Source organism: Artibeus jamaicensis, unplaced genomic scaffold (genome assembly GCF_021234435.1).
Source record: "Artibeus jamaicensis isolate MK-2021 breed Jamaican fruit bat unplaced genomic scaffold, CSHL_Jam_final contig_958, whole genome shotgun sequence".
Taxonomy (NCBI): domain Eukaryota; kingdom Metazoa; phylum Chordata; class Mammalia; order Chiroptera; family Phyllostomidae; genus Artibeus; species Artibeus jamaicensis.
In genome coordinates this window covers 83,585-97,005 of record NW_026522022.1, presented here as the reverse complement: position 1 = coordinate 97,005, position 13,421 = coordinate 83,585, and the positions used below count along the sequence as shown (strand labels likewise).

The 13,421-nt window shown below is 56.8% G+C and overlaps 1 protein-coding gene across 1 annotated transcript in view; it reads right to left on the bottom strand.

Annotated features, from left to right (window-relative positions):
* Positions 1 to 13,197, bottom strand: part of DLGAP2 (DLG associated protein 2) — a 194,492-nt gene extending 181,295 nt beyond the window's left edge. Inside the window, exon 1 of the mRNA XM_053655367.1 lies at positions 13,128 to 13,197. The gene's annotated coding sequence lies outside the window, so the exon portion shown is untranslated. The remainder of the gene's footprint in view (positions 1 to 13,127) is intronic.
* Between the last annotated feature and the right edge of the window lie 224 nt (positions 13,198 to 13,421).

Genomic DNA, 13,421 nt, shown 5'->3' with positions numbered 1-13,421 from the left:
CCGCTACAATGGGAGTCACTCTGCTCTCAGTGCAACACGCTTACACGTGGAGCAGAATAAACCCATCCCACCAGGTCAGTGCAGACAGAAACGGTTTCTCAGAGGGGGCCCATCACGGGGTGCACCCTCGTACGTTGTCGTAATCTACCTAGTCATTATATAAGGACCCGTCAGCTGGATTCAGATCTCTTATGTAAGATGTCCTCTGAACGTTACAAGCTGGGTAACTAGTTGCTAAAGGGATCGTCAGAGCTGGGGAAGGGATGTTTCTGGGAGTCGGTTTCGGCAGGAAAGGGGTTTCTCAGTCAGACAGTTAAGAGGAACGGACACAGGCCTAGACACGGGTGGGTAAACCATGTTCCAGGCGGGTGGCCTGGTGCAGGCAAAGGCCCGGTTGTGTGTGGCCGGAGCAGGGATTTCTACGCTCGGTGCTGAGGCTGCAATCAGACTCGGGCGGGAGACCGGACATTTTGCAGCGCAGCTTGGAGAGCCGGCGAGGAGGGATCGGACTTGACAAAAGGCAGCACAGAGCACAGCCTGCAGGGAAGTGACATGAGAGGGAGACTCTCCCAGCAGCTGTGTGTGGGAAGGTTTCAAGCCAAGAGACTGGAGGCGGGAGACCCAGCGGAGCGCTTGTTCTTCTAATTTGAGCGCCGCGCGGAAGGTGTGGCCTGGGCTGGGTGTGTATGTGCGCGCGCTTGTGCGCAGGCGCTGCGAGTCCCAGCTGGGACCTGAGGCCTGACCAGAGGACGTTTAAATTCAGCACTTCTGGACTCGCTGGCTTCTGTCCTCAGTGACACGCGACTGCGGGTGAGCTCTCTAGGCTGGACGTGGACACAGATTCAGGGGGAAGGAAAACCGCAATCCCACCCCCTCGTGCAGGAGCAACAGGCCTGGTTTGGCAAATGACAGTTCACAAGGTTTTTTTATCGTGTCTTTAAATGCTCTTTCATATAAAGTATTGCACCCATGCTAGCCAAACCGAGACTACGAGATGCACCCAAACAGTGGGTGATCTATTTCCAACCAAGAGAGGCCCCAAACGCCCCCACACTCCGTCACTGGGCACAGAGGCTGCCCCACCCTATGCCCACCTCCCACCCGGACCTCAGCTCACAGTGCTCCGCCTGCCCCCCCCACACATGCTGCCCTCGTCACGCGAAGAACTCGTGCATCTTTGTGACTGTCATCCCCGACAAATTAGAATGGTCATGTTTACAATGAACAATTGCTTGTGCACTGATCTAACATGGACCTCCCTCCACGGACAGACCCAGGGCAGCTCCCAGAGCGCTGGACGGCGCAGGGCACGGCCTCGGGGGCACTCACAGAGGAGCACGTACAATGAACGAATCCCTCCTTCGCGACCCACAGGAAAGCTATGTCCTCCTTTGTATCTCTCAGACATGCACCAAAAATGTGTATTCCACAGGAAGTTTCTAGAAATTCAGACAAAGTTACCCAGATTCTTACAAGTCGCTGAGGCAATTTGCCAGGCGGTTGGAGGTGAGCGTCCTGGTGAGGTGTGGGCCCAGGTGAGTGACCGAGTAACCACTGAGAATGGGGTACAGGAGATGACACTGCCATCCGTCATTCACCTCCAGTGAAGGCATCACATCAGGAGGTGGATGGAGCCCCAGGCACCCAAGCTCAGGGTCTGTAGCTCAGGGACTCTCCCTCCCGGATGTATGTCCCCGACTTGTAACTGGAAACTGTTTCTGTGTTTACGGTGCAGTGACTGGTGGGATGGGACCTCAGGGGAACCAGAAGGGCTGTGTGGCTGGAGCCACAAATTGATGCCCCACTTCCCTGCAGATGAAGCTTGGATGTGAGTAAGTCCATGTTAGCCCAGGAAGACACTGAAGATGCTGAGACACCACAATGTGCCTCGAAGCCTGGGGTCCCCTGAAGACCCCCAGTGACGTCCGCGTCCCAGCGCCCAGGGCAGCATGAAGTCACGGGGGCCTGGGTGGCCTGGCACAGGCGAGACCCCAGGCTGGTTGCCCCCGAGTGTCCTAGGCCTGCACATCAGGTCTGCGGGAGACGGAGAGGCTCACACCTGACCCGGGCTCCTCGCCCCCAGCGTTGAGCGCCTGGTGCCGAGTCGACGGGCCCGGAGCAGGAATCCAGGAAGGCGGACCGGAGGCTGTCCTCTCCTCCACCAGAGGCTGCCGGTCCCCGAACCACCAGACACATGCAGACACCGGGCCCCACTCTCAGCTGGCGCCGCTGGGCACCCCGGAGCCTGCCCGCCCTCCTGCTGGTCCCGCATCCCTACGTCTGGGCTTGTCGGCGGCCTGCGAACTTCTTCGGGAGCCCAAGGGTGGCATCTCACCCGCCGTCCTGACCGCCGGTCATGACCTGATGTGGACGAACCCGTCCCTGGGCCCGGCGAGTGGAGCCTTGAGACTGGCCCCTGGCCCACGGGCACCTCAGCTGCAGCCCCTCTGCCACCTAACAGGGCAGCACCTGGGAGGGTGTGTCCACGCTGACCTCACCGGAGCACGACGAGACAACAAGGTGACGGTGGCGGTGCCGGTGCGGTCGGCGGAGTGCGGGGACCCTGGCGCCCTCCCCTCCACAGGCAGGGGAGACGGAAGCAGGTGGGAGGGCACCTGGGCTTTTGCCTCACGTGAGTCCCTGAGTCGGGAAAGTGAATAGGTGGGTGTCCCGAGCTGACGGGCACACTACACCTTTAGGAGAAAACAATACACTTGAAAAAATGTCAGATGCAGCAGAATTGTAAAAATTAGGAAAGGCACAGGAAAACCAGAAAAAGGCTTCCATTTTTAGCCTCATGAGTCATCTTTTTGAATGTCTTCAAAGGGAAAACAATGAGGACTGACAGGGGAACCGGGAGGTGGCCGAGCTGAAGAAAGAAGGGGCGGAGGTGACAGCTGAGCAGAGGTTGCCACCGCAGCCCCTGAGAGGCCGACGTGGGCACGGTGACAGCAGACCCCACCGGGGACAGGGGGCTGAGAGCCCCGCGTGGCCGACGCCACTGTTTGCTGACGGAAGAACTCGAAGACCGGTGGTCGGGCGGCTCACCCGGCCGGGGACAGGGCAAATCTATTTCCGGACACTTTTCAAGACTAAATTTAGCCAGCTTGAATCCCTTCCCTAAAACACAATCCCATTAAACCTGTTGAAACAGGAAATCTGCATTTCATTATGAACTCAGAACGGTGTTCTAGGATCGGCCAAGTCTGGAGGGTGAGGGCGGCCGCCAGGCTCAGTGTGGCCGGCAGAACCGCCATCGCCGGGAGCTGGGGGTGGCGGCGGGAGGCAGACAAGTGCACTCGTGCTCCAGCTGCCTGGAAAATCAGATGCTGAGCATGGGTGGTCCTTAGTCATTTTTAGAATAACAGCTCATTCAGTAGGTTTTTTTGACGGGGTTTGTCATTGGCTTTTGTTTCCGTTCATGAGTGAGCCTGGCCACGCTTCGGGGCCCGCTGATCCTGACACAGCCTCCGCTGCCATTTCCTGTTTGCCACGTGGGCCACTGCCACGTGGGCCACTGCCACGTGCTCGTGGAAACCCCGCGCATTAAAGCGAATCACCACTGAAAAGCAAGGACGGACATGCCTCAGGCCGGCCACACGCCCCTCCCGTTGGCCTGAGAAGCCCAGAAAGCCTTCCACGTGGTCTGTTGCACCTGCCGGTCTGCCCTTGGCCGCTTTCTGTTCTGGTCTCTGTGCCTCTGCGCCCATCACCGCCCTGTCCCTGGAACATGCAGACATCCCCTGCCCACACAGGTAGGGACACCTCCAAAGGCACTGGGAGCCACTTCAGGACAATCTTCCCTCCACTGCCATGACCGCAGGGTATGACCCACAGGGTATGATTCCTGTAGACCCTCAGAGCTGCAGATGTGACCCTGTTTGGAAAAGAGCTCTTTGCAGATTGATTAAATTAAGAATCGTGAGAGGACAGGGACCCTGGAAAATCTGGGTGGGTCCTCAATGCAAGGACAAGACTCCTCACAAGGGACAGATTCAAGGGGGGAGAGGACACAGGCCCAGGGGAAGACGGGGGCAGAGAGGGGCACAGTGCCGAGTCACAGTGCTGAGGACACCATGCCCGGCACCGGGAGGAGGACAAGGCAGGCAGGCTCCTCCCAGGACCCCAGGGGAGCTGTCCTCCCTGGGACAACGTGCTTTTGACTTGTGGCCCCAGAATAGGGAGAGGATCCATTTTTGTTTGTGCTAATTTGTTTCAGCAGCCTGAAAAAACTAACTATACCTGTTAGTCCGATGATTCTGTTTGCAGGAATTCACTAGACAAAGTTACATAGATTTTTAAAAAATATAGAAAAAGATATTAATAGCAGATTAATGGCTGAAAATGTTAGTAAGAAACTTGGGTGCTGAGCAACCGTGCCCCTCGGCCACATCGGAGCCCCAAAGAACACTAAAAATATGGGCACTTTTTCAGACAAAAAAAATAAACTGAAAGGAAGCAGGATCATTCCCAATTTTGGTTTAAAAAATAAGAATAAGATGGAAATGCAGCATGTAAGACACAAATACTATTTGATACAAATACCAGGTCATAAAAATACTGGTGACTTCAAGTCAGTGATTGGTGCTTCTCTGTGACATCGGAATGTGCAGCAGGTTGGGCACCAGGGGAAACAATAGCTCAGGAAGAAGCCGACCAGCCCCCACCTCCCCACTGGTGACGGCTGAGGACACGCTGTAACCCGGGAGACGAGAGTTTCAAGAAGAGTGATGGCTGTGACAACAGGTAGCAGTGAGAAGACTTCTGGGAGCCAAGGAAACGGGTCACCGAGCTCTGCAGTGAGAGAGTAGCCTCGGGGTTTGCGCACTCCTGTCCCCAGGAAAGCACTGAATGCTTTCGGGAGGTGGTGGTACAGCCATGGTGGAGAACAGTGCCCCAGGGATGGGACTGGGGCTCCAGGCCAAGCTGAGAACGGCCAGCCGCTGCTGACAGAGACGGTCAGTAACTCCACTCCTCAGTGACCTGCTCAGCTCACACACTGAAGGCCTCGTTCTGTGCACCTTCTTCAGAAATGCGGCCCCCACCTCTTGGCAGCTTGGACCCAGTGCCTCACCTGGGAAAGGCCAGCTGAGGGGCTGGGAGAAGACGGAGGTTTGCAGTGAGGGTCCCCAGGACCCCGTCACCCCCATCCAGGTGCCCTGCATTCCTGTGGCTGAAACTCTGAGTGACAGGAGCCACACGAGCTCCCTGGAAGCTGATCCTGAGCAGAGCGAGCTGGAGCCCATCCTGTGACGACCCCGGCAAGGCCCCTGCTCCTCCTTCGACGGCTGCACTGCTTTGTGTTCTCGAAGCCTCTCCTGCTTTCCTGTTGGGCCGGTGAGCCAGTCCAGGTCCGTCCAGGAGGATCTGTCTCACTGGAGCTGGCAGGGGCTTGTTTCTGGAACCGGTGACTGGCCAGCAAACCCCCCCGTGTTGTGGAAGAACCCCATGACTGGCCAAGGTTGCACTAGTAGTTGAGTGTGTTATCTTTCCCTATTTACAATATCATCACAGTTTTTTGGTGATGGAAGCACAAAGTCCAATGGGCATCATTAAGGTACAAAAGTGTTGGCTGCCTCAGGTAACCTCCCCCCTTGCAGTGACAGAAGCCAGTGGACAGGAGCGGAGGGTGCGCCTCCCGGCCAACCCCATACACGCTCCCTGGTCAGAGGGGGAGGAGCTCGGGGACGGGGAACCCTCCTCCATGGAGCCACCCACAGGCCAAGGAGACCGACAAGGTCTGTCCAGAAGGCATCCAGCAGCATAATATGGGAAAAAAGAGACATTTACTGAAGAAGATACAAGAAACATTATGAACAGGAAATCAACACCCCAGGCCCCTTCAAAGTGGGCACCGTGGGACCTCACACAGGTCTGCCAGTCTCCATCAGCTGCCTTCTTATATTTTCCTGAATCTCATCAATGGTCTGAAATCTCTTCCCTTTCAAAGCTGATTTTAGTTTTGGGAAAAGCCAAAAGTCACAGGGCGCCAAATCTGGGCTATAGAGGGACCGAGTCACCTGGGTGATTTGATGTTTCACCAAAAAACTCGGCACGAGACGTGATGCGTGAGCAGGCGCGTTGTCGTGACGAAGCTGCCAGTCGCCAGCTGCCCGCAGCTGCGGCCTCTGAATCGTCCAAATAGTTTCCGTGGAGGAAGGTTCAAGGTTGATGCAAAATTTGATGCAGATTCATTGCTCTACTCACTCAGTCATTTTGAATGTGACGACCCACAGTACACATGCTCACTCAGTGGTGTCTGCCACCCCCACCGACCAGTACAGTGAAGTCGTCACTGTTCACACGTGCGAATTCCAGTAACTCTCCTCGGCCACCCCGATGTCGTGAAAGCTGTTCTCGTTATAGTAACAATGGCCCAATATTTTCCAGACTCATATTCTGACTGGACCGGCCGCTGTAGCTTCCCACCCACCCACCCCTCACGAGGGCCTGTGCCGTGGCCGCTGGCAGGCCCGACAGAGGAGCAGGTCCTCCTCTTCCCCGGCTGCTGTCCCCTCTTTGTCATGTCACATGTTCAACGTGCACGTGCTGAATGGCTGTGCATCCTCTGTGATGGGGCTGCATCATTTTACTATGACACAGAGCTGGGGGGACGTCTGTGTAGCTGATTCCCTGTAGATCCATGATTGTTTCCTTAGGACGCGCTCCCAGAGTGGAACTCTGGGGCCGGTTACACACAAAAAGTTCGTTTGTTTTCTCATGGAGTGACGTGGCTCTTACAAAAATATCACCGAGGAACAAGCAAGTGGGCGCCCTGAACATTAAAAACTACTGTGTGGCTAGTTTAAGGAGCTGCGTAATCCACCCTTTGCAGTGAAAACAACGCTTCCAGTGGCTTCACCGAGACAGCCTGGAACGCCACGCGGTACCTGCCGGAGCGGCCGCGGCCAAAGCTGGAAGACACGGCGCTCAGCTGCCCTCGCGCCTTCCTGACTCGTCGCAGCGCAGGGTCTGCACTGAGTTTTCCGTCGAGTCAGAAAACAGGTTTTCAGAAATTTGCTTGGAAGCTGTCAAAATACTACAACTAGAAAAATGGAAATTACTTTTTTAAAAGACTTTATTTATTTATCTTTAGAGGGGAAGGGAAGGAGAGAGGAAGAGAAATATCAATGTGTGGTTGCCTCTCGTGTGCCTCCTTCTGGAAACTGGCCTGCAACCCAGGCGTGTGCCTGACTGGGAATCGAACTGCGATCTTCTGCGTCGCAGGCCCGTGCTCAATCCACTGAGCTACACCAGCCAGGGTGGAGATTACTTTTAAAGAGCCAAAATTTTTATGTTGCAGACAAAGAAATCAGGTATGAAGGCCCATCTCAGGCCCCTCACACAGAACGTCACGCTGAAGCTCCGAGTGAGGGGCCTGTGCAGGTCTCCCAGCAACAGACACGGAGAGCGGCTCCGTCCTCAGCACCAAGGACAGCGCCTGGCACCAGCCACACATCCGGAGCGGAGATCTCCCGCCAGAGACACAGGGACCCCAGGGCGATGTTCCGGCCACGAAGGGCTGGAGAGAGGCATCAGCAGTTGCATGACTGAGTCAGGAAGCAGAGGGACGGGCTATGGGAGGACAGTGTGGCCCACTATGCCGTGAAGGGGACAGTGTCCCATGGGGCCAGGTCTGGGAACCTGGACGCCCAGCTGAGGAGCACGCTCGGGCACTAGGGCAGGTCGTCAGAGAGACAGGACGCCGGGGCTGGGCCTGAGTTTGGGCAAGACTGGCCCTCCCTCCAAAGTTGTCCCCAAAGTTGTCCCTCTGGGAGGGGCAGCACTGCAGTTGCCATGAGATGTCACTGTGCATCAGGTGCACAGAGGAAGTGACCTTGCCTGAGTGGAGGGGTTTGGGGACAGTCACTGGGGACTGAGGGCTTCTCCCCAGCGTGCGGTGGGAGACAGACAGCGGCAAATGGGGCCAGCTGGTGACATCGGCCCTCACACTTCTGTGCAGCGAGTGCCACGCTCAGGCAACAGGGCCACCTGCTTCAGGGGAGGCAGAATCGGGACCTTTACCTGAAAGCATCGCGGGAAACACGAGGCTGCGTGAGACCTGAGGAATCCGAGCTGTGCCCGGGACACAGGGTGCCGTCACGCAGGTTGGGGTGGTGCAAAGATGCAGAGACCTGCCTCCCGGGCCCACGGAGTTTGCCACCGGGTGGGGGAAATGACACATGAGTACAAGGGGACAGCGGCCACACCTCCGTGGCCATGCACACAGGCTTCACTCCGGTTTCTCTCAAAGTCTGTCACAAGGTCCCACCTTCAAAAACAGGGTGGGTGTGTCCCTGTGGTGCATGGTGCTGCGACCCCAAGGGCATGCACCCAGAAGCACCCTCCCAGCCGAAAAACGCCGAGCAAGCGCTGTGGGGCTGGTTTTCGCTGACCTGGCGTCCAGGAAACTCAGAAGCCAAGTTGCTGCCCAAAGAATTATGGCAACGCTCGTGGTTATCACACTTGTTGGTTCAAATTGTCTATTTCTATTTTATTAATGTTTCTGCCCTTGTTCTTTTGTGGTTATGTGGGGTCAAAACTTTTGGGAAAGAGGGGGCAAAACAGACCTATTAAGTGAAGACTAGAAATAATCCAAGGTCTCCAAGAACTCGGGGAATAGCTTGGTTACTTCCAGTGTCAGATGGCTCCATTTTATTTCCTCGTGATATAAACAGTCAACATGGATCGAGCATTTGCCATGGACACTGTCCCCACTCTCCAGCATCTGCTCCTGTACGCCTTGTGACAATCCTATCGAGCCAGTACTGTACCCAACCCTCTTTCAGAGATGACAGAATTGAACTGAGGTCAATATGCTGAGGTCCAACAACCCGCCAAACGGTGCCAGCTGCCCAGGCAGCCCGACTCGGGGGCCTGCACACTGCTGCTACAAGAAGCTGCTGGTTGGTGTCATGCAAAAAATGGCAGGAAAATTTTTAGTTAAGTACTACAGGATAATTTTATATTGCCTGGCTTAAAATATATACTTCATGGCCTTGCAGGTCACTGTTTCAGTCATGTTTTTCTTTTGTGCAGAGTGTGGCACATAGTTTTAGAGACAATGACCAACTAGATTTTCAAAGTTTACCTTTTTAATTTGCTCTGCAGTTTTATGGACGGGCTGACTATAGCTGTCTATTTCTTTTTAGTCACGTCTCATTTTAATTCTTTTTCCTGTGGCTACACATAAAAAGGTATAGCAGATAGAAGTGTCACGGACCCACAAATCTTGCCCCAGAACGAGAGCCTAAAGTGGAGATTTTTGGAGAAACTGAAAATACTTCCATCCCATTGGGTTGTCAGGGACAGAAACTCACATCACAGGGAGGAGCTGCTCAGTTCACACAACACGGCACATCAGCAGCAACGCCGGCCCCAGGCCCAGCCCCACTCGGGGCCTGAGCAGGGTGCTCTGGGCCTGCACCGCCACCCCCCCGCCCCAGGCCACCCTGTAGCCTCACTCCCTGACTCTTGCCCTCCTCCAAGGCACAGGCAGCTCTTGGCGAAAGGAAATGTCACGCCCTTCACTGACACAGTGACTTGAGAAGCACCGGGGGCCATAAGTTGCCCTACACACGGGCAGGGGTGGCTCCCCAGGGACCTCCACACACAGCGGCCCTGGAAGGGCAGGAGCCGTGACAGCAAACACGGCAGAAACCAGAGACACTGGCCTGTGAAGATCCGCCCAGGAAGACAGATGGCTCAGGAACAAGCCTGACTCCCGGCATGGAAAACTACCGACAGCCACCCGGAGCGGCTGTTCACTTCAGAGTCACTGCGATGGAGCCTCCGTGGGCAGTGTCGGAACAGCGACCACAGGGGCTGGTGCAGCCCCCAGCTGCTGCCTGGAAGTGGCCGGCTGGCAGCTGAGGCCAGTGCAGGAAGCAGGGCGGAAGGAAGGCCGGCTGGGCTTTATCCATGAACTCTGGCCGCCCGAATGGAGGCAACTGTAAAGGTGCCGGGTCTCCCTGCAGCGGACACAGGAGTCAGCTGCGACCTGCACACCCTGCAGCCACACCCTGTCCACCGTTTTCATCAACACGAAGGACGCACCCCCTCTGGACGCATACAGCACCTTGAAGACAATGGAACCCACTTCAAAAGCTTCTACATAAAGTAACTTCCATGCAAAGCCAGTTGACTGAGAATCATTTTTTGCTGCATAGGCTGCTCTGCCCGCCGCTTCCTGTGTGGACGTCCATGACTCTTCCAAAGCAGCTAGTGCTGGAGCTGCAACTCCCATCTGGCCGGAGCGGTGAGTCACAGCCATGCCCAGTGCGTCCGGCGAACGGCCACGGCACAGCCACTTCGAAGGGCGAGCAATGACCCCTTCTGTTCATCTCCCTTTCAAACTTGTAATCAAAGTGTGTCCTCGGTCCGGCTCTGGGGGAGCTGGGAAGCAGTGACGCTTCCCTGGAAGGCAGTCGCAGAGGGCGGCGGCCTCTCCTCGGGGCCCTGACACAGGCACACGTGGGCGGTGCTCCCCGAGAAAGGGGAGCTGCTCCTCCACAGTTTCAAAACCACCAGAGCCCTTCAGTCTCAGAATGGCTGGGATTCTGGGTATGTGGACACTGAGAGGACTCAAGTTTTGCAAAGCACTTTTTGCTTCTAATATTTCATTTGGGATTTCTACAATTTCAAAAATGAAGCCCTGGCTGGTGTGGGTCAGTGGATTGAGTGCGGGCCTGAGAACCAAGGGATCGAGGTTTGGTTCCCAGTCAGGGCACATGCCTGGGTTGCCGGCCAGTTCCCAGCGGGGAACACACAAGAGGCAACCATACATTGATTAAAAAATAAAAAATGAAACAGACAGAAACAGGAGAAGTAGTAGATTGCCATAGGATGACATATTTATCTCTCTGGGAGGAATAATCTAAATTCTGTTTTCAAAAATGTTGTTAATTCATCCACATCATAAGTAACCTAAGGCCTAGCAAGAAATCGTGACCATGCAGGGAGGGGTTACAGTTGTTCGTGTGGAAAATAGCGCAGCGCTAAATGGCACTACAAGAATAAACTGTGTTGCATACTCACAACTGAAGACAGTTAAAACAACTTGTAAATATTTTAAAAATATTTTAGTAAATAAATACACGTTTATTTCTGTCTCAAGGTAAGCAACTCCTTTGGATAATTACGCTCTGAGTGTCAAGTTCTTTGGAAGAAAAGGTAATAATAATAATAATAATAATAATAATAATAATAAACAGTATGAAAAGGTGACTGAGCTTCTCTGAAAAGCATCTCTGTGGTGAGAGAACTTTCACTGTAATGACACTACCTGGGATTTATCAAGTGTTCACTTTGCTCACTAAACGCACCCTTTCCCCTGAAATGTCACGGACAGATGGGACGTAACAGTTACTGACTCTCTGACCCAAACGGGCCATTTGGCAGGATGAGGGGCAGCAGCGGCTTCACCGGGGATGAGCTCCACAGTTAGGGGAATCCTGACCGGGACTGGACGTCCGCAGTGGTGATGGAAAGGGGCGTTTCCGTGGGCCCCAGGGCCGGTCAGCAGTCCGTAACCCTCACAGCCCAGAGGAGCCGGACCTACGCTGCTCCCGGAGGCCCGCTGGCCAGGCTGCCAGATGTGGGGCGAACACAGCCCCGTCTGTCCTCTTTGGAGCCACGAAAAAGTCACGCCACCCCAGGGGAGTGCGCACCCGCTGCCAACCCTGTGAGTCACCCAGCCGCCTGAACGAGACAACTTGCCACTGGAAAATCCTGATTAACAGCATTTTTTCAAACACCAGAGTAACAATTTGACCTGCCAAAAATTACCATTTTTCATCGTTTCATCATTTGTCTCCTTAATTGCCTATCACCTTTCGCCAAGAATATGAGGTAAAATGGAAAAGGTATAATGCGCATTAACCTCGAATCCATTGTTCGCTCCCAGGTGTGGGGGAGGGGTGGGCGTTGAGACTGGGAGGGCGGCCCCTTTAGATGCGGTGCGTGGACTCCGCAAGGCGATGCCGAGACGCAGGGCGATTTTCTAACAACTGGTACAACTGAGTCACCACCTGCAAACAAGCCCTAGCGACCCAGATCGCTGTCCCGGACTCCGGGACGGCTCCGATCTGCACGCGGAGAGCCAACCCGACCCCAGGAGGAGGCCCGCGGGGCAGTGCTGTCCGGAGCCGCTCCCTGCGCCCTGCTGCCTCCACGTGCGAGGGGACAGTCCCGGCTCTAACACCACCCACAGCTCGCGCCGCCAGGATTAAGGACAAGAGGAAGAACTCGCTGCCGAACGCTTTCTTCGTAGCCCTACGGGCGACTCCCAGTCCCGCAACCCCAGCCCTAGCCATTCATCTGGAGAAGCGACGCGCAGGCGGCTGGAGTCACCGAAGCTGCGAAGTGAGAGAGGAGCCGAAGCAAGGGCTGGAGCTTCGGAGTTTCCGCTGCGAATCGCCGCCGACCGCGCGTGCCTCGCGCTTGCCGCCCCTTCTGCCTCTGAGGGTCTCCGCCGGATCGCCCCTCCGCCTCTAACTCTGCGTCCCGCCCGCCCCATCCTTGTCCGCCGGCTCCGAGCCGCGCACACTCGGCGCCCCCACCCCCAGCCACCTGGCCCGCCGGCCCCCGCCCGCGCCGCGCGGCTGCGACAGTCACATCCCGTTATTTCTGCGCGATCGTTAGCGAGCGAGCCGAGAGCAGCAACAGCCGCTGCCGGGGGAGGCTTGGTGACAAAATCCTGCGCCGTGAGCGCCTCGCTTAGCAACCGCCCGAAAAAGCCCCCGAGCTCTCGCTCACACGCGGAGAGCAGGCGGCGGCCACCCCCTCGCGGCGCGCTCCGCCGGCCCCGCCCGCGCCACAGCCACCCGCCGGCACCGCGAGCCCTGGACCGCAACCCCCGCGACCCAAGCTCTCAGCCCCGGCCGCCGCACCCGCGTCCCTTCCCCGAGGGGTCCGCTCCCACCCGCCGCCCCCATCCTGCGCGCAGCCCTCTCCTTGGGTCCCCGCCCGGCCGAGCGCATAATATTACAGCTTTGCGTCCGAGCCCCTGGGAATCCAGGGTCTGGGCAGGTCGCTGGCCAGCCTGGGACCCCGCGCCTCCGACGGCTCTTGCGCCCAGTCCCCGCACCCGGTCCCCGCGCGGGCTCCGCGGCCCCGGCGGTTCGCACCTTCCTCAGCGCGGACATCCTTGGCACTCCAGGGTCAGCAGGTGCAGGGACACATGGCGAGCTGGCCCCTCCGGCCGGACAGCGGTTCTCAGGTCGGCGCGGCTGTCCCCCAGTCCGACCGTCCGCCAGCGCGCCCGCGGGTCCGTGGTCTACAGCCGCCGCCGCCGCGCGCTCCGACCGCGCTCGAGCCCGGCGCACAGTCGGTCCTCCCGGCGGCGCCTGCGCACTGGGCGCCCGGGGAGGCCCCGCGCACTGGGGGGCGGCCGGCGGGGGGTGGCAACTGGGGAGCAGCCG